Genomic DNA, 14,673 nt, shown 5'->3' on the forward strand with positions numbered 1-14,673 from the left:
CCAGCACCTTCCCTGTCATGGTGAGGTCTCGGTTCTTCCATTGCATCAGTTTTTTGTTTAAGATTGGCAATTTGTTCTGCCAATTTACTGTTCCCATCTCTTCTCCAAAATACACCCCCAGGACCTTAATTCTCTTCTCTTGCAGCCTGAGATCATGTCCTTCTTTTGGCTCCCTCCAGTTCTGATAAAAAATCTCACTCTTAGATTTGTTAATTTTTGCGGAGGAAGCCAAAGAGAAACGATCACAGCACTGCAGAGCTCTGCTAATTGAGGCATTGTCAGAGAGGAGCAGGGTGACGTCATCCATGTATAGAGATGTCTTTACCTCTCCTCCCCCACTTCCAGGCACTGGTATCCCATTAATGGCCTGATCCTGGCGCAAGGCACAGGCTAAGGGCTCCATAGCCAAAACGCATAACAAGGGGGATAATGGGCAGCCCTGCCTCACCCCTGAACAGACTTCAAAGGGGCGTGATCTATTCCCATTAACCATGACTCTGCTGTTGCTACCTGTGTACAGCAGGTTAATCCACTTTCTCATGATGGGGCCAAACTTCATGTGCTCAAGTCCCGATGTTAAGTACTGCCGGTTTAGGCGGTCAAAGGCCTTTTCTAGGTCTACACCTAAAATGCAAAGAGGGAGGGAGCGATCCTCAGAGTACAGACAGACATCCCTCAACAAGGCCAGGTTGTCGCTCATCAGGCGTCCTGCTATCCCACAAGTCTGTTCTTTCCCTACCAGTGAGGCCACTACATTTTGTAGGTGCAGGAAAAGGGCTTTGGACAGGATCTTAGTGTCCAAGCCTAACAGGCTGAGGGTCTCCAGTTCTTTATGTCATTTTTTGCTCCTTTCTTAAACAAGAGAGAGATAGTGCCTTCCCTTAAGGAGTCAGGCAGCAATTCTGTCTTATAGCTTTCCTCGAATAGGAGCAGTAGCGGATCCTGAAGCAGATCCCAAAAGGTGCAATAAAATTCTTTAGGGAGCCCGTCAGCACCTGGAGTTTTCCCCTTCTGTAAGCTCTCCATCGCCTGTCTCAGCTCTTCTACTGTCAAATCCCTCTCAAGTACTTCCCTATCTTCTTCACTCAAAACGTTTTCTAGCTTTGAGGTAAAAAAATGAATTTCTTCATCCTTTAGCTCTGTAGAGCTGTACAGTCTTGAGTAGAAGGCCTCGGTGCAGGAGAGGATAGCACTCGGCTCTGTTCTCTCTCGTCCCTCCTCATCAACTACACTTTCCATGACAGACTTGGAGCCTACCACTTTCCTGAAAAAGAAGCGAGTACACTTCTCATTTTCTTCCAAGAACTGCACTCTGCCTCTTAACAGCACTCCTCGACTACTTTCTTCGGCTATGCTCCGGATGTCCTTTTTTAAAAGGGTGATATCCTCGAGCACATCGAAGCCACTGTGCAGCATCGTGTAGAGACGCTGCAGCTGCCTCTGTTTCCTGGCTAGCACTCCTCTCCGTCTGGCAGCAGCCTTCCTTCCCTCAGCCATGAAAAATGCCTTTGTCCTCATCTTCACCTCCTCCCACCACTCTCCTACTGACCCGTACAGACACTGCAAGGACAGCCACTGTGATAGTTTCTCCTTGTAGCGGGATACTACCCCCTCGTTCTCTAGCAGCTTTGTGTTGAGTTTCCAGAGGCCTGGGCCAAAGACAGTCCCGCCCTGGAGTTCCACTCTACACCCTAAAGCCTGATGATCTGAGAAGAAGACAGGCTGAAGAGTGACCCCAACAACTTTCACTCTCTCTGAGACAAAGCAATAGTCAATTCTGGAGCTGCTATTCCTCCCTGACCATGTATATCCTGCTGTTGTGGGATATATACATCTATATGTGTCTGAGAGTTTAAAGTCTTGAACAAAGTTTTGCAGGGCCAGTGAGCTGGAATCCAATTTTATCGGAGAGCTAGACTGCCTGTCTGTGTGCTCTAAGATACAATTAAAATCCCCTCCCACTATCACGTCTGTGCTACTTAACAATAGGGGAGAGAGTGCCTTGAGTAGCTCCACCCTTCCTCCCACGTCAGTAGGACAATACACATTGATTAGCCGCAGGTTAACGGTCCCCCATTCCACATCCACACACAGCAACCTGCCATCTATGACCCTCTGAATACTTTTCAATTTGAAAGCCCATCCTTTGAAAAGAATGGCCACGCCAGAGGCTCTGTTGTTATTGTCCCCTGACCAAACAGAAGGCCCTTTATCCCACCTATCTTTAAAGCTTTTATACCTCTCTTGATAGGCTAAAGCACACTCCTGCAACATCAACACATCTCCCTCTCTCTGCTGGAGGTAATCAAAGACACACTGGCATTTAACTCTGTCATTGATACCTCTGGTGTTAAGAGAAATTATGTTTAGAGCCATTTTACATAAGAAAGTGGAACCAGTCTTTACAAAACACATTTCTCTTCGGTCTCACCTGTTACCTTCTCTTTCTTTTTCTTCTTACCAATTTCCTGCCAGCCATCCTCTGAATGAGCCTTCATCAGGGTGGCAGCAGTAAAAGCGTTCACGGAGTCCATTTCAAGGAAGGGGGTAGAAAGAGGGGTGGAGGGGTTCCAGCTGTCCCCATCGCCATGCTCTCCTTCCTCCTCGCTCGGGGAGAAAACAGAGTCATTTTTCCTTTTCCTCAAGTCCAGCTCCTGGGAGCACTGAGGGGAAAGGGGTGCAGCCGATGCACCAGTCTCCTCTTCCCCCTCACCCACCAGCTGTTGCAGATCCTCCGTGACGGACTGGATGGAGGAGAGGAGGGCATCTGTAGCACTTGCAGAGTCTGAGAAAAGCAGCTCCGCTGAATCCTGGGTATCGTCGCTGGACCCGCTCCACCGGGGGGCCCCACACTGGCCCTCGTTCTGAGGAGCAGGAGTGGGGGAGGGGTCCTCGCTGTTCTCGGGGGTTTTCAAACCCTCGTGCTTGTCTGGTGCAGTCTGCGGTTGTGGGAGCGTAGTGGATTTCTCTTCCACCGGCCCCGGAGCCACAGCAGGACTGATCCTGGCTGGAGGCTGAGACTCTTTGTCCAACAAGGGTTCTTTGTTTGACTTGTTGTTTGCTTTGGCTTTTCGGGCCGGTTTGGCTGAAACAAGCACTGCCTCATCCTTTCTCATTTTGAGTTTATTGGCGTAGGCGTGAGGGCAGTTCTTAAAAACGTGTCCTTCCGAGCCACATAAATTGCACTTTGGCAGCATTGAACAGTCAGAGGCTAAATGTCCCTGTTTGCCACAGGTCTTGCAGCATTTCACAGTGCAGGACGATGCCAGGTGTCCCACAGCACCACAGCGCCGACACACCTTTGGTTGTCCCACATAAAAAACATAGCCATTGCAGGCGCCCAGCCGGATTGTAGAGGGCAGGTGCCTTAAGCCTCCATTTACATTGTCCGGTAGTAAGCGAACCTCGAATTTCCTTGCTCCTGTTTTTATACCGTCAACATCTCTAACCTCAGTTCCATGGTGGACGGTGCAGTACTGGTTAAGCCAGATGTGAATGTCCTCCGTCTTTGCCAGTTCCGAGAACATAACAACATGCACCGTTTTCCTCTCTCTCTGTGTCAGAGGCTGCAAGTTGATCTTCTCAAGTGCAGGAACTTTCCCTCTTTTTGCCTCAAAGACATCCACGCATTGTTCAAACAGAGGATAGGTAGCAAATACAACCTCAAATGCTTTCTGACCTGGGAGAGCAAAGATGAAATCCAAGTGCCGAGGTTCAAAGCCAAGTTCCTTCTGTAACACTTTTCTGCTGAACTGCATACGATCCATGAAGAGGTCATCCAAAAGCTCAAAATGTACAGCATTCTTGCGGGATCCAAAGGTTGCCATCTCAAACTGCAAAACAAACACTGCTTCCACAAAACAAGAAAACAATCCAACTACTCCAACTACAGGCTGATCAAGGTATCTCCCCTGCCAGGTAAGCCGAGAGCCGCAGGCGATGAGCCCGGAGCTGAACGGGCCCCACTGGCTCGTTTGTAAGGCCAGGTGCATTGCCAACCACGACCGGCAGGGCAGAGGCCTTGAAGGCAGCCTGGGCTCCTGCAGCTGTGCAGCCACGCACTCTGGTTTCTCTTCATCTCGTACAAATCTTTCGCCTTTTACTAAAAATTTCCGTGGAGAGGAGCATGAATGCGTTCCATGCAATTTTTGTGCTTCCCTGCCTTCGGGTGGGGCGCAGCCTGGCTGGTCATAGAGAGAAAACAAAAACGCCCGCAATCGGTCTTGTTATGGCGACTGTGGCTGTCTGCTCTGCCAGTCCTCGGTCTCCGCCTGTCTGACTGGCGCTCTTTTCTTTGGGGGGCGGGAAGTGTCCGGCCGCAAATATGAAGCGTTACAGCAACGACATGCCATGAGACGATTGATAACGATTTCCATAGGATCCACGCGGTTGCCTGGCAACCGTCAGCTTTGCGCAGTGGCAGTATCGTAGCCTTTGAGGTTTAGCCGATGCGCGATTATTGCTAGTTGAAAACTTTTCCCAATACCCCGCTTCCGCCGGTTTGCAATACAATTAGCGAAAGCAATTCTTGACAGTCTCGTCAGAGACTGAGCAAGGTGTTTAAAGACAGATTTTGTCATGGTAACATCATGGTAGAAAGAAACAAGCTTGTTACGTCTCAACAGAAACACTCTTTAGCTCTTTCAGCGTTATGCAGCGTCTGTCGAGATCACTTTTGAGTCAGCGCGAAACGCTGTGTGCTGTCAGTTTGATTTCATATTGCTCGTAGCGGCGCCAGGCTTTTGTCTGTCAAACGTTAGGTTGCGCTTCTTCATGCTGCATCGTCGGCATGAGTGGAGCTTTTTAAACGTCTGTACTTACTGCGCCTCATAAGAAATCGTTTGTCCCCGTTCAAAACAGATTGTGCGATGTCCTGCAGCGTTCGCAAAGCAAACCTTTGACAGTTTGAAAGAGGAATTTATTCTGCTTCCTGTGCATGCAGTAGTTACAAAGTTGAACGTCTTTACACGATCTGCCGCAGATCTTACAAACGAGCCAGTGGGGCCCGTTCAGCTCGGGGCTCATCGCCTGCGGCTCACGGCTTGCGAGCGTGCCCAATCCGTGCGATAACTCGGAAAACACCCGGCCACACTGTGCCGGAAACGACGCACTCTGGGAAGCCGCTATGCAAAGCGAGGTCCCAAGATCCCCTGCGGCCGGACACTTCCCGCCCCCCAAAGAAAAGAGCGCCAATCAGACGGCCGGAGACCGTGGACTCGCGGAGCAGACTGCCACAATCGCCATAACAAGACCGATTGCGGGCGGTTTTGTTTTCTCTCTTTGACCAGCCAGGCTGCGCCCCACCCGAAGGCAGGGAAGCACAAAAATTGCATGGAACGCATTCATGCTCCTCTCCATGGAAATCTTTAGTAAAAGGCGAAAGATTTGTACGAGATGAAGAGAAACCAGAGTGCGTTTCCGGCACAGTGTGGCCGGGTGTTTTCCGAGTTATCGCACGGATTCGGCACGCTCGCAAGCCGTGAGCCGCAGGCGATGAGCCCGGAGCTGAACGGGCCCCACTGGCTCGTTTGTAAGGCCAGGTGTATTGCCAACCACGACCGGCAGGGCAGAGGCTTTGAAGGTGGCCTGGGCTCCTGCAGCTGTGCAGCCACGCACTCTGGTTTTTCTTCATCTCGTACAAATCTTTCGCCTTTTACTAAAGATTTCCGTGGAGAGGAGCATGAACGAGTTCCATGCAATTTTTGTGCTTCCCTGCCTTCGGGTGGGGCGCAGCCTGGCTGGTCAAAGAGAGAAAACAAAAACGCTCGCAATCGGTCTTGTTATGGCGATTGTGGCAGTCTGCTCCGCGAGTCCTCGGTCTCCGGCCGTCTGATTGGCGCTCTTTTCTTTGGGGGTTGGGAAGTGTCCGGCTGCAGGGGATCTTGGGACCTCGCTTTGCATAGCGGCTTCCCAGAGTGCGTCGTTTCCGGCACAGTGTGGCCGGGTGTTTTCCGAGTTATCGCACGGATTGGTCACGCTCGCAAGCCGTGAGCCGCAGGCGATGAGCCCGGAGCTGAACGGGCCCCACTGGCTACACCCGGCCACACTGTGCCGGAAACGACGCACTCTGGGAAGCCGCTATGAAAAGCGAGGTCCCAAGATCCCCTGCGGCCGGACACTTCCCACCCCCCAAAGAAAAGAGCGCCAATCAGACGGCCGGAGACCGTGGACTCGCGGAGCAGACTGCCACAATCGACATAACAAGACCGATTGCGGGCGTTTTTGTTTTCTCTCTTTGACCAGCCAGGCTGCGCCCCACCCGAAGGCAGGGAAGCACAAAAATTGCATGGAACGCATTCATGCTCCTCTCCACGGAAATCTTTAGTAAAAGGCGAAAGATTTGTACGAGATGAAAAGAAACCAGAGTGCGTGGCTGCACAGCTGCAGGAGCCCAGGCCGCCTTCAAAGCCTCTGCCCTGCCGGTCGTGGTTGGCAATACACCTGGCCTTACAAACGAGCCAGTGGGGCCCGTTCAGCTCCGGGCTCACCGCCTGCGGCTCACAGCTTGCGAGCGTGCCGAATCCGTGCGATAACTCGGAAAACACACGGCCACACTGTGCCGGAAACGACGCACTCTGGGAAGCCGCTATGCAAAGCGAGGTCCCAAGATCCCCTGCGGCCGGACACTTCCCAGCCCCCAAAGAAAAGAGCGCCAATCAGACGGCCGGAGACCGAGGACTCGCGGAGCAGACTGCCACAATCGCCATAACAAGACCGATTGCGAGCGTTTTTGTTTTCTCTCTTTGACCAGCCAGGCTGCGCCCCACCCGAAGGCAGGGAAGCACAAAAATTGCATGGAACTCATTCATGCTCCTCTCCACGGAAATCTTTAGTAAAAAGCGAAAAATTTGTACGAGATGAAGAGAAACCAGAGTGCGTGGCTGCACAGCTGCAGGAGCCCAGGCCGCCTTCAAGGCCTCTGCCCTGCCGGTCGTGGTTGGCAATACACCTGGCCTTACAAACGAGCCAGTGGGGCCCGTTCAGCTCCGGGCTCATCGCCTGCGGCTCACGGCTTGCGAGCGTGCCCAATCCGTGCGATAACTCGGAAAACACCCGGCCACACTGTGCCGGAAACGACGCACTCTGGGAAGCCGCTTTGCAAAGCGAGGTCCCAAGATCCCCTGCGGCCGGACACTTCCCGCCCCCCAAAGAAAAGAGCGCCAATCAGACGGCCGGAGACCGTGGACTCGCGGTGCAGACTGCCACAATCGCCATAACAAGACCTATTGCGGGCGTTTTTGTTTTCTCTCTTTGACCAGCCAGGCTGCGCCCCACCCGAAGGCAGGGAAGCACAAAAATTGCATGGAACTCATTCATGCTCCTCTCCACGGAAATCTTTAGTAAAAGGCGAAAGATTTGTACGAGATGAAGAGAAACCAGAGTGCGTGGCTGCACAGCTACAGGAGCCCAGGCCGCCTTCAAAGCCTCTGCGCTGCCGGTCGTGGTTGGCAATGCACCTGGCCTTACAAACTAGCCAGTGGGGCCCGTTCAGCTCCGGGCTCATCGCCTGCGGCTCACGGCTTGCGAGCGTGACCAATCCGTGCGATAACTCGGAAAACACCCAGCCACACTGTGCCGGAAACGACGCACTGTGGGAAGCCGCTATGCAAAGCGAGGTCCCAAGATCCCCTGCGGCCGGACACTTCCCAACCCCCAAAGAAAAGAGCGCCAATCAGACGGCCGGAGACCGTGGACTCGCGGTGCAGACTGCCACAATCGCCATAACAAGACCGATTGCGGGCGTTTTTGTTTTCTCTCTTTGACCAGCCAGGCTGCGCCCCACCCAAAGGCAGGGAAGCACAAAAATTGCATGGAACGCATTCATGCTCCTCTCCACGGAAATTTTTAGTAAAAGGCGAAAGATTTGTACGAGATGAAGAGAAACCAGAGTGCGTGGCTGCACAGCTGCAGGAGCCCAGGCCGCCTTCAAAGCCTCTGCGCTACCGGTCGTGGTTGGCAATGCACCTGGCCTTACAAACTAGCCAGTGGGGCCCGTTCAGCTCCGGGCTCATCGCCTGCGGCTCACGGCTTGCGAGCGTGACCAATCCGTGCGATAACTCGGAAAACACCCGGCCACACTGTGCCGGAAACGACGCACTCTGGGAAGCCGCTATGCAAAGCGAGGTCCCAAGATCCCCTGCAGCCGGACACTTCCCAACCCCCAAAGAAAAGAGCGCCAATCAGACGGCCGGAGACCGAGGACTCGCGGAGCAGACTGCCACAATCGCCATAACAAGACCGATTGCGGGCGTTTTTGTTTTCTCTCTTTGACCAGCCAGGCTGCGCCCCACCCGAAGGCAGGGAAGCACAAAAATTGCATGGAACGCATTCATGCTCCTCTCCATGGAAATCTTTAGTAAAAGGCGAAAAATTTGTACGAGATGAAGAGAAACCAGAGTGCGTGGCTGCATAGCTGCAGGAGCCCAGGCCGCCTTCAAGGCCTCTGCCCTGCCGGTCGTGGTTGGCAATACACCTGGCCTTACAAACGAGCCAGTGGGGCCCGTTCAGCTCCGGGCTCATCGCCTGCGGCTCACGGCTTGCGAGCGTGCCCAATCCGTGCGATAACTCGGAAAACACCCGGCCACACTGTGCCGGAAACGACGCACTCTGGGAAGCCGCTATGAAAAGCGAGGTCCCAAGATCCCCTGCGGCCGGACACTTCCCACCCCCCAAAGAAAAGAGCGCCAATCAGACGGCCGGAGACCGTGGACTCGCGGAGCAGACTGCCACAATCGACATAACAAGACCGATTGCGGGCGTTTTTGTTTTCTCTCTTTGACCAGCCAGGCTGCGCCCCACCCGAAGGCAGGGAAGCACAAAAATTGCATGGAACGCATTCATGCTCCTCGCCACGGAAATCTTTAGTAAAAGGCGAAAGATTTGTACGAGATGAAAAGAAACCAGAGTGCGTGGCTGCACAGCTGCAGGAGCCCAGGCCGCCTTCAAAGCCTCTGCCCTGCCGGTCGTGGTTGGCAATACACCTGGCCTTACAAACGAGCCAGTGGGGCCCGTTCAGCTCCGGGCTCACCGCCTGCGGCTCACGGCTTGCGAGCGTGCCGAATCCGTGCGATAACTCGGAAAACACCCGGCCACACTGTGCCGGAAACGACGCACTCTGGGAAGCCGCTATGCAAAGCGAGGTCCCAAGATCCCCTGCAGCCGGACACTTCCCAACCCCCAAAGAAAAGAGCGCCAATCAGACGGCCGGAGACCGAGGACTCGCGGAGCAGACTGCCACAATCGCCATAACAAGACCGATTGCGAGCGTTTTTGTTTTCTCTCTTTGACCAGCCAGGCTGCGCCCCACCCGAAGGCAGGGAAGCACAAAAATTGCATGGAACTCATTCATGCTCCTCTCCACGGAAATCTTTAGTAAAAGGCGAAAGATTTGTACGAGATGAAGAGAAACCAGAGTGCGTGGCTGCACAGCTACAGGAGCCCAGGCCGCCTTCAAAGCCTCTGCGCTGCCGGTCGTGGTTGGCAATGCACCTGGCCTTACAAACTAGCCAGTGGGGCCCGTTCAGCTCCGGGCTCATCGCCTGCGGCTCACGGCTTGCGAGCGTGACCAATCCGTGCGATAACTCGGAAAACACCCAGCCACACTGTGCCGGAAACGACGCACTCTGGGAAGCCGCTATGCAAAGCGAGGTCCCAAGATCCCCTGCGGCCGGACACTTCCCAACCCCCAAAGAAAAGAGCGCCAATCAGACGGCCGGAGACCGTGGACTCGCGGTGCAGACTGCCACAATCGCCATAACAAGACCGATTGCGGGCGTTTTTGTTTTCTCTCTTTGACCAGCCAGGCTGCGCCCCACCCGAAGGCAGAGAAGCACAAAAATTGCATGGAACTCATTCATGCTCCTCTCCACGGAAATCTTTAGTAAAAGGCGAAAGATTTGTACGAGATGAAGAGAAACCAGAGTGCGTGGCTGCACAGCTACAGGAGCCCAGGCCGCCTTCAAAGCCTCTGCGCTGCCGGTCGTGGTTGGCAATGCACCTGGCCTTACAAACGAGCCAGTGGGGCCCGTTCAGCTCCGGGCTCATCGCCTGCGGCTCACGGCTTGCGAGCGTGCCGAATCCGTGCGATAACTCGGAAAACACCCGGCCACACTGTGCCGGAAACGACGCACTCTGGGAAGCCGCTATGCAAAGCGAGGTCCCAAGATCCCCTGCGGCCGGACACTTCCCGCCCCCCAAAGAAAAGAGCGCCAATCAGACGGCCGGAGACCGTGGACTCGCGGAGTAGACTGCCACAATCGCCATAACAAGACCGATTGCGGGCGTTTTTGTTTTCTCTCTTTGACCAGCCAGGCTGCGCCCCACCCAAAGGCAGGGAAGCACAAAAATTGCATGGAACGCATTCATGCTCCTCTCCACGGAAATTTTTAGTAAAAGGCGAAAGATTTGTACGAGATGAAGAGAAACCAGAGTGCGTGGCTGCACAGCTGCAGGAGCCCAGGCCGCCTTCAAAGCCTCTGCGCTACCGGTCGTGGTTGGCAATGCACCTGGCCTTACAAACTAGCCAGTGGGGCCCGTTCAGCTCCGGGCTCATCGCCTGCGGCTCACGGCTTGCGAGCGTGACCAATCCGTGCGATAACTCGGAAAACACCCGGCCACACTGTGCCGGAAACGACGCACTCTGGGAAGCCGCTATGCAAAGCGAGGTCCCAAGATCCCCTGCAGCCGGACACTTCCCAACCCCCAAAGAAAAGAGCGCCAATCAGACGGCCGGAGACCGAGGACTCGCGGAGCAGACTGCCACAATCGCCATAACAAGACCGATTGCGGGCGTTTTTGTTTTCTCTCTTTGACCAGCCAGGCTGCGCCCCACCCGAAGGCAGGGAAGCACAAAAATTGCATGGAACGCATTCATGCTCCTCTCCATGGAAATCTTTAGTAAAAGGCGAAAAATTTGTACGAGATGAAGAGAAACCAGAGTGCGTGGCTGCATAGCTGCAGGAGCCCAGGCCGCCTTCAAGGCCTCTGCCCTGCCGGTCGTGGTTGGCAATACACCTGGCCTTACAAACGAGCCAGTGGGGCCCGTTCAGCTCCGGGCTCATCGCCTGCGGCTCACGGCTTGCGAGCGTGCCCAATCCGTGCGATAACTCGGAAAACACCCGGCCACACTGTGCCGGAAACGACGCACTCTGGGAAGCCGCTATGAAAAGCGAGGTCCCAAGATCCCCTGCGGCCGGACACTTCCCACCCCCCAAAGAAAAGAGCGCCAATCAGACGGCCGGAGACCGTGGACTCGCGGAGCAGACTGCCACAATCGACATAACAAGACCGATTGCGGGCGTTTTTGTTTTCTCTCTTTGACCAGCCAGGCTGCGCCCCACCCGAAGGCAGGGAAGCACAAAAATTGCATGGAACGCATTCATGCTCCTCGCCACGGAAATCTTTAGTAAAAGGCGAAAGATTTGTACGAGATGAAAAGAAACCAGAGTGCGTGGCTGCACAGCTGCAGGAGCCCAGGCCGCCTTCAAAGCCTCTGCCCTGCCGGTCGTGGTTGGCAATACACCTGGCCTTACAAACGAGCCAGTGGGGCCCGTTCAGCTCCGGGCTCACCGCCTGCGGCTCACGGCTTGCGAGCGTGCCGAATCCGTGCGATAACTCGGAAAACACCCGGCCACACTGTGCCGGAAACGACGCACTCTGGGAAGCCGCTATGCAAAGCGAGGTCCCAAGATCCCCTGCAGCCGGACACTTCCCAACCCCCAAAGAAAAGAGCGCCAATCAGACGGCCGGAGACCGAGGACTCGCGGAGCAGACTGCCACAATCGCCATAACAAGACCGATTGCGAGCGTTTTTGTTTTCTCTCTTTGACCAGCCAGGCTGCGCCCCACCCGAAGGCAGGGAAGCACAAAAATTGCATGGAACTCATTCATGCTCCTCTCCACGGAAATCTTTAGTAAAAAGCAAAAAATTCGTACGAGATGAAGAGAAACCAGAGTGCGTGGCTGCACAGCTGCAGGAGCCCAGGCCGCCTTCAAGGCCTCTGCCCTGCCGGTCGTGGTTGGCAATACACCTGGCCTTACAAACGAGCCAGTGGGGCCCGTTCAGCTCCGGGCTCATCGCCTGCGGCTCACGGCTTGCGAGCGTGCCCAATCCGTGCGATAACTCGGAAAACACCCGGCCACACTGTGCCGGAAACGACGCACTCTGGGAAGCCGCTTTGCAAAGCGAGGTCCCAAGATCCCCTGCGGCCGGACACTTCCCGCCCCCCAAAGAAAAGAGCGCCAATCAGACGCCGGAGACCGTGGACTCGCGGTGCAGACTGCCACAATCGCCATAACAAGACCGATTGCGGGCGTTTTTGTTTTCTCTCTTTGACCAGCCAGGCTGCGCCCCACCCGAAGGCAGGGAAGCACAAAAATTGCATGGAACTCATTCATGCTCCTCTCCACGGAAATCTTTAGTAAAAGGCGAAAGATTTGTACGAGATGAAGAGAAACCAGAGTGCGTGGCTGCACAGCTACAGGAGCCCAGGCCGCCTTCAAAGCCTCTGCGCTGCCGGTCGTGGTTGGCAATGCACCTGGCCTTACAAACTAGCCAGTGGGGCCCGTTCAGCTCCGGGCTCATCGCCTGCGGCTCACGGCTTGCGAGCGTGACCAATCCGTGCGATAACTCGGAAAACACCCAGCCACACTGTGCCGGAAACGACGCACTCTGGGAAGCCGCTATGCAAAGCGAGGTCCCAAGATCCCCTGCGGCCGGACACTTCCCAACCCCCAAAGAAAAGAGCGCCAATCAGACGGCCGGAGACCGTGGACTCGCGGTGCAGACTGCCACAATCGCCATAACAAGACCGATTGCGGGCGTTTTTGTTTTCTCTCTTTGACCAGCCAGGCTGCGCCCCACCCGAAGGCAGGGAAGCACAAAAATTGCATGGAACTCATTCATGCTCCTCTCCACGGAAATCTTTAGTAAAAGGCGAAAGATTTGTACGAGATGAAGAGAAACCAGAGTGCGTGGCTGCACAGCTACAGGAGCCCAGGCCGCCTTCAAAGCCTCTGCGCTGCCGGTCGTGGTTGGCAATGCACCTGGCCTTACAAACTAGCCAGTGGGGCCCGTTCAGCTCCGGGCTCATCGCCTGCAGCTCACGGCTTGCGAGCGTGACCAATCCGTGCGATAACTCGGAAAACACCCGGCCACACTGTGCCGGAAACGACGCACTCTGGGAAGCCGCTATGCAAAGCGAGGTCCCAAGATCCCCTGCAGCCGGACACTTCCCAACCCCCAAAGAAAAGAGCGCCAATTAGACGGCCGGAGACCGAGGACTCGCGGAGCAGACTGCCACAATCGCCATAACAAGACCGATTGCGAGCGTTTTTGTTTTCTCTCTTTGACCAGCCAGGCTGCGCCCCACCCGAAGGCAGGGAAGCGCAAAAATTGCATGGAACTCATTCATGCTTCTCTGCACGGAAATCTTTAGTAAAAGGCAAAAGATTTGTACGAGATGAAGAGAAACCAGAGTGCGTGGCTGCACAGCTGCAGGAGCCCAGGCCGCCTTCAAGGCCTCTGCCCTGCCGGTCGTGGTTGGCAATACACCTGGCCTTACAAACGAGCCAGTGGGGCCCGTTCAGCTCCGGGCTCATCGCCTGCGGCTCACGGCTTGCGAGCGTGCCCAATCCGTGCGATAACTCGGAAAACACCCAGCCACACTGTGCCGGAAACGACGCACTCTGGGAAGCCGCTATGCAAAGCGAGGTCCCAAGATCCCCTGCGGCCGGACACTTCCCAACCCCCAAAGAAAAGAGCGCCAATCAGACGGCCGGAGACCGTGGACTCGCGGAGCAGACTGCCACAATCGCCATAACAAGACCGATTGCGGGCGTTTTTGTTTTCTCTCTTTGACCAGCCAGGCTGCGCCCCACCCGAAGGCAGGGAAGCACAAAAATTGCATGGAATTCATTCATGCTCCTCTCCACGGAAATCTTTAGTAAAAGGCGAAAGATTTGTACGAGATGAAGAGAAACCAGAGTGCGTGGCTGCACAGCTACAGGAGCCCAGGCCGCCTTCAAAGCCTCTGCGCTGCCGGTCGTGGTTGGCAATGCACCTGGCCTTACAAACTAGCCAGTGGGGCCCGTTCAGCTCCGGGCTCATCGCCTGCGGCTCACGGCTTGCGAGCGTGACCAATCCGTGCGATAACTCGGAAAACACCCGGCCACACTGTGCCGGAAACGACGCACTCTGGGAAGCCGCTATGCAAAGCGAGGTCCCAAGATCCCCTGCGGCCGGACACTTCCCAACCCCCAAAGAAAAGAGCGCCAATCAGACGGCCGGAGACCGAGAACTCGCGGAGCAGACTGCCACAATCGCCATAACAAGACCGATTGCGAGCGTTTTTGTTTTCTCTCTTTGACCAGCCAGGCTGCGACCCACCCGAAGGCAGGGAAGCACAAAAATTGCATGGAACTCGTTCATGCTCCTCTCCACGGAAATCCTTAGTAAAAGGCGAAAGATTTGTACGAGATGAAGAGAAACCAGAGTGCGTAGCTGCACAGCTGCAGGAGCCCAGGCCACCTTCAAAGCCTCTGCCCTGCCGGTCGTGGTTGGCAATACACCTGGCCTTACAAACGAGCCAGTGGGGCCCGTTCAGCTCCGGGCTCATCGCCTGCGGCTCACGGCTTGCGAGCGTGCCGAATCCGTGCGATAACTCGGAAAACACC

At 55.1% G+C, this 14,673-nt stretch overlaps 21 non-coding genes across 21 annotated transcripts; 3 read left to right on the plus strand and 18 right to left on the minus strand.

The window, feature by feature from the left end:
- The first annotated feature begins 4,058 nt into the window (after positions 1-4,058).
- LOC148634717 (U5 spliceosomal RNA) lies at positions 4,059-4,175 on the plus strand. Its single transcript, XR_015933366.1, has one exon. It is a non-coding gene; the product is annotated as a U5 spliceosomal RNA (small nuclear RNA).
- A 230-nt stretch (positions 4,176-4,405) lies between these two features.
- LOC148634718 (U4 spliceosomal RNA) lies at positions 4,406-4,547 on the plus strand. Its single transcript, XR_015933459.1, has one exon. It is a non-coding gene; the product is annotated as a U4 spliceosomal RNA (small nuclear RNA).
- Positions 4,548-5,297: 750 nt separating this feature from the next.
- LOC148634719 (U5 spliceosomal RNA) lies at positions 5,298-5,414 on the minus strand. The gene has a single exon (XR_015933362.1). It is a non-coding gene; the product is annotated as a U5 spliceosomal RNA (small nuclear RNA).
- A 198-nt stretch (positions 5,415-5,612) lies between these two features.
- Positions 5,613-5,729, plus strand: LOC148634720 (U5 spliceosomal RNA). The gene has a single exon (XR_015933332.1). It is a non-coding gene; the product is annotated as a U5 spliceosomal RNA (small nuclear RNA).
- Positions 5,730-6,252: 523 nt separating this feature from the next.
- LOC148634721 (U5 spliceosomal RNA) lies at positions 6,253-6,369 on the minus strand. Its single transcript, XR_015933351.1, has one exon. It is a non-coding gene; the product is annotated as a U5 spliceosomal RNA (small nuclear RNA).
- Positions 6,370-6,760: 391 nt separating this feature from the next.
- LOC148634722 (U5 spliceosomal RNA) lies at positions 6,761-6,877 on the minus strand. The gene has a single exon (XR_015933354.1). It is a non-coding gene; the product is annotated as a U5 spliceosomal RNA (small nuclear RNA).
- A 391-nt stretch (positions 6,878-7,268) lies between these two features.
- Positions 7,269-7,385, minus strand: LOC148634723 (U5 spliceosomal RNA). The gene has a single exon (XR_015933301.1). It is a non-coding gene; the product is annotated as a U5 spliceosomal RNA (small nuclear RNA).
- Positions 7,386-7,776: 391 nt separating this feature from the next.
- On the minus strand, positions 7,777-7,893 carry LOC148634724 (U5 spliceosomal RNA). Its single transcript, XR_015933363.1, has one exon. It is a non-coding gene; the product is annotated as a U5 spliceosomal RNA (small nuclear RNA).
- A 391-nt stretch (positions 7,894-8,284) lies between these two features.
- On the minus strand, positions 8,285-8,401 carry LOC148634725 (U5 spliceosomal RNA). Its single transcript, XR_015933373.1, has one exon. It is a non-coding gene; the product is annotated as a U5 spliceosomal RNA (small nuclear RNA).
- A 391-nt stretch (positions 8,402-8,792) lies between these two features.
- On the minus strand, positions 8,793-8,909 carry LOC148634726 (U5 spliceosomal RNA). The gene has a single exon (XR_015933371.1). It is a non-coding gene; the product is annotated as a U5 spliceosomal RNA (small nuclear RNA).
- Positions 8,910-9,300: 391 nt separating this feature from the next.
- On the minus strand, positions 9,301-9,417 carry LOC148634727 (U5 spliceosomal RNA). The gene has a single exon (XR_015933302.1). It is a non-coding gene; the product is annotated as a U5 spliceosomal RNA (small nuclear RNA).
- A 391-nt stretch (positions 9,418-9,808) lies between these two features.
- Positions 9,809-9,925, minus strand: LOC148634728 (U5 spliceosomal RNA). The gene has a single exon (XR_015933318.1). It is a non-coding gene; the product is annotated as a U5 spliceosomal RNA (small nuclear RNA).
- Positions 9,926-10,316: 391 nt separating this feature from the next.
- On the minus strand, positions 10,317-10,433 carry LOC148634729 (U5 spliceosomal RNA). Its single transcript, XR_015933364.1, has one exon. It is a non-coding gene; the product is annotated as a U5 spliceosomal RNA (small nuclear RNA).
- A 391-nt stretch (positions 10,434-10,824) lies between these two features.
- LOC148634730 (U5 spliceosomal RNA) lies at positions 10,825-10,941 on the minus strand. Its single transcript, XR_015933374.1, has one exon. It is a non-coding gene; the product is annotated as a U5 spliceosomal RNA (small nuclear RNA).
- A 391-nt stretch (positions 10,942-11,332) lies between these two features.
- On the minus strand, positions 11,333-11,449 carry LOC148634731 (U5 spliceosomal RNA). The gene has a single exon (XR_015933372.1). It is a non-coding gene; the product is annotated as a U5 spliceosomal RNA (small nuclear RNA).
- A 391-nt stretch (positions 11,450-11,840) lies between these two features.
- LOC148634732 (U5 spliceosomal RNA) lies at positions 11,841-11,957 on the minus strand. Its single transcript, XR_015933375.1, has one exon. It is a non-coding gene; the product is annotated as a U5 spliceosomal RNA (small nuclear RNA).
- Positions 11,958-12,347: 390 nt separating this feature from the next.
- Positions 12,348-12,464, minus strand: LOC148634733 (U5 spliceosomal RNA). The gene has a single exon (XR_015933303.1). It is a non-coding gene; the product is annotated as a U5 spliceosomal RNA (small nuclear RNA).
- Positions 12,465-12,855: 391 nt separating this feature from the next.
- Positions 12,856-12,972, minus strand: LOC148634734 (U5 spliceosomal RNA). Its single transcript, XR_015933305.1, has one exon. It is a non-coding gene; the product is annotated as a U5 spliceosomal RNA (small nuclear RNA).
- Positions 12,973-13,363: 391 nt separating this feature from the next.
- Positions 13,364-13,480, minus strand: LOC148634735 (U5 spliceosomal RNA). Its single transcript, XR_015933343.1, has one exon. It is a non-coding gene; the product is annotated as a U5 spliceosomal RNA (small nuclear RNA).
- Positions 13,481-13,871: 391 nt separating this feature from the next.
- Positions 13,872-13,988, minus strand: LOC148634736 (U5 spliceosomal RNA). The gene has a single exon (XR_015933347.1). It is a non-coding gene; the product is annotated as a U5 spliceosomal RNA (small nuclear RNA).
- Positions 13,989-14,382: 394 nt separating this feature from the next.
- On the minus strand, positions 14,383-14,496 carry LOC148634737 (U5 spliceosomal RNA). Its single transcript, XR_015933361.1, has one exon. It is a non-coding gene; the product is annotated as a U5 spliceosomal RNA (small nuclear RNA).
- Positions 14,497-14,673: the final 177 nt, after the last annotated feature.

Source organism: Lepisosteus platostomus, unplaced genomic scaffold, assembly GCF_059453375.1.
Source record: "Lepisosteus platostomus isolate fLepPlt1 unplaced genomic scaffold, fLepPlt1.hap1 Scaffold_30_H1, whole genome shotgun sequence".
NCBI lineage: Eukaryota > Metazoa > Chordata > Actinopteri > Semionotiformes > Lepisosteidae > Lepisosteus > Lepisosteus platostomus.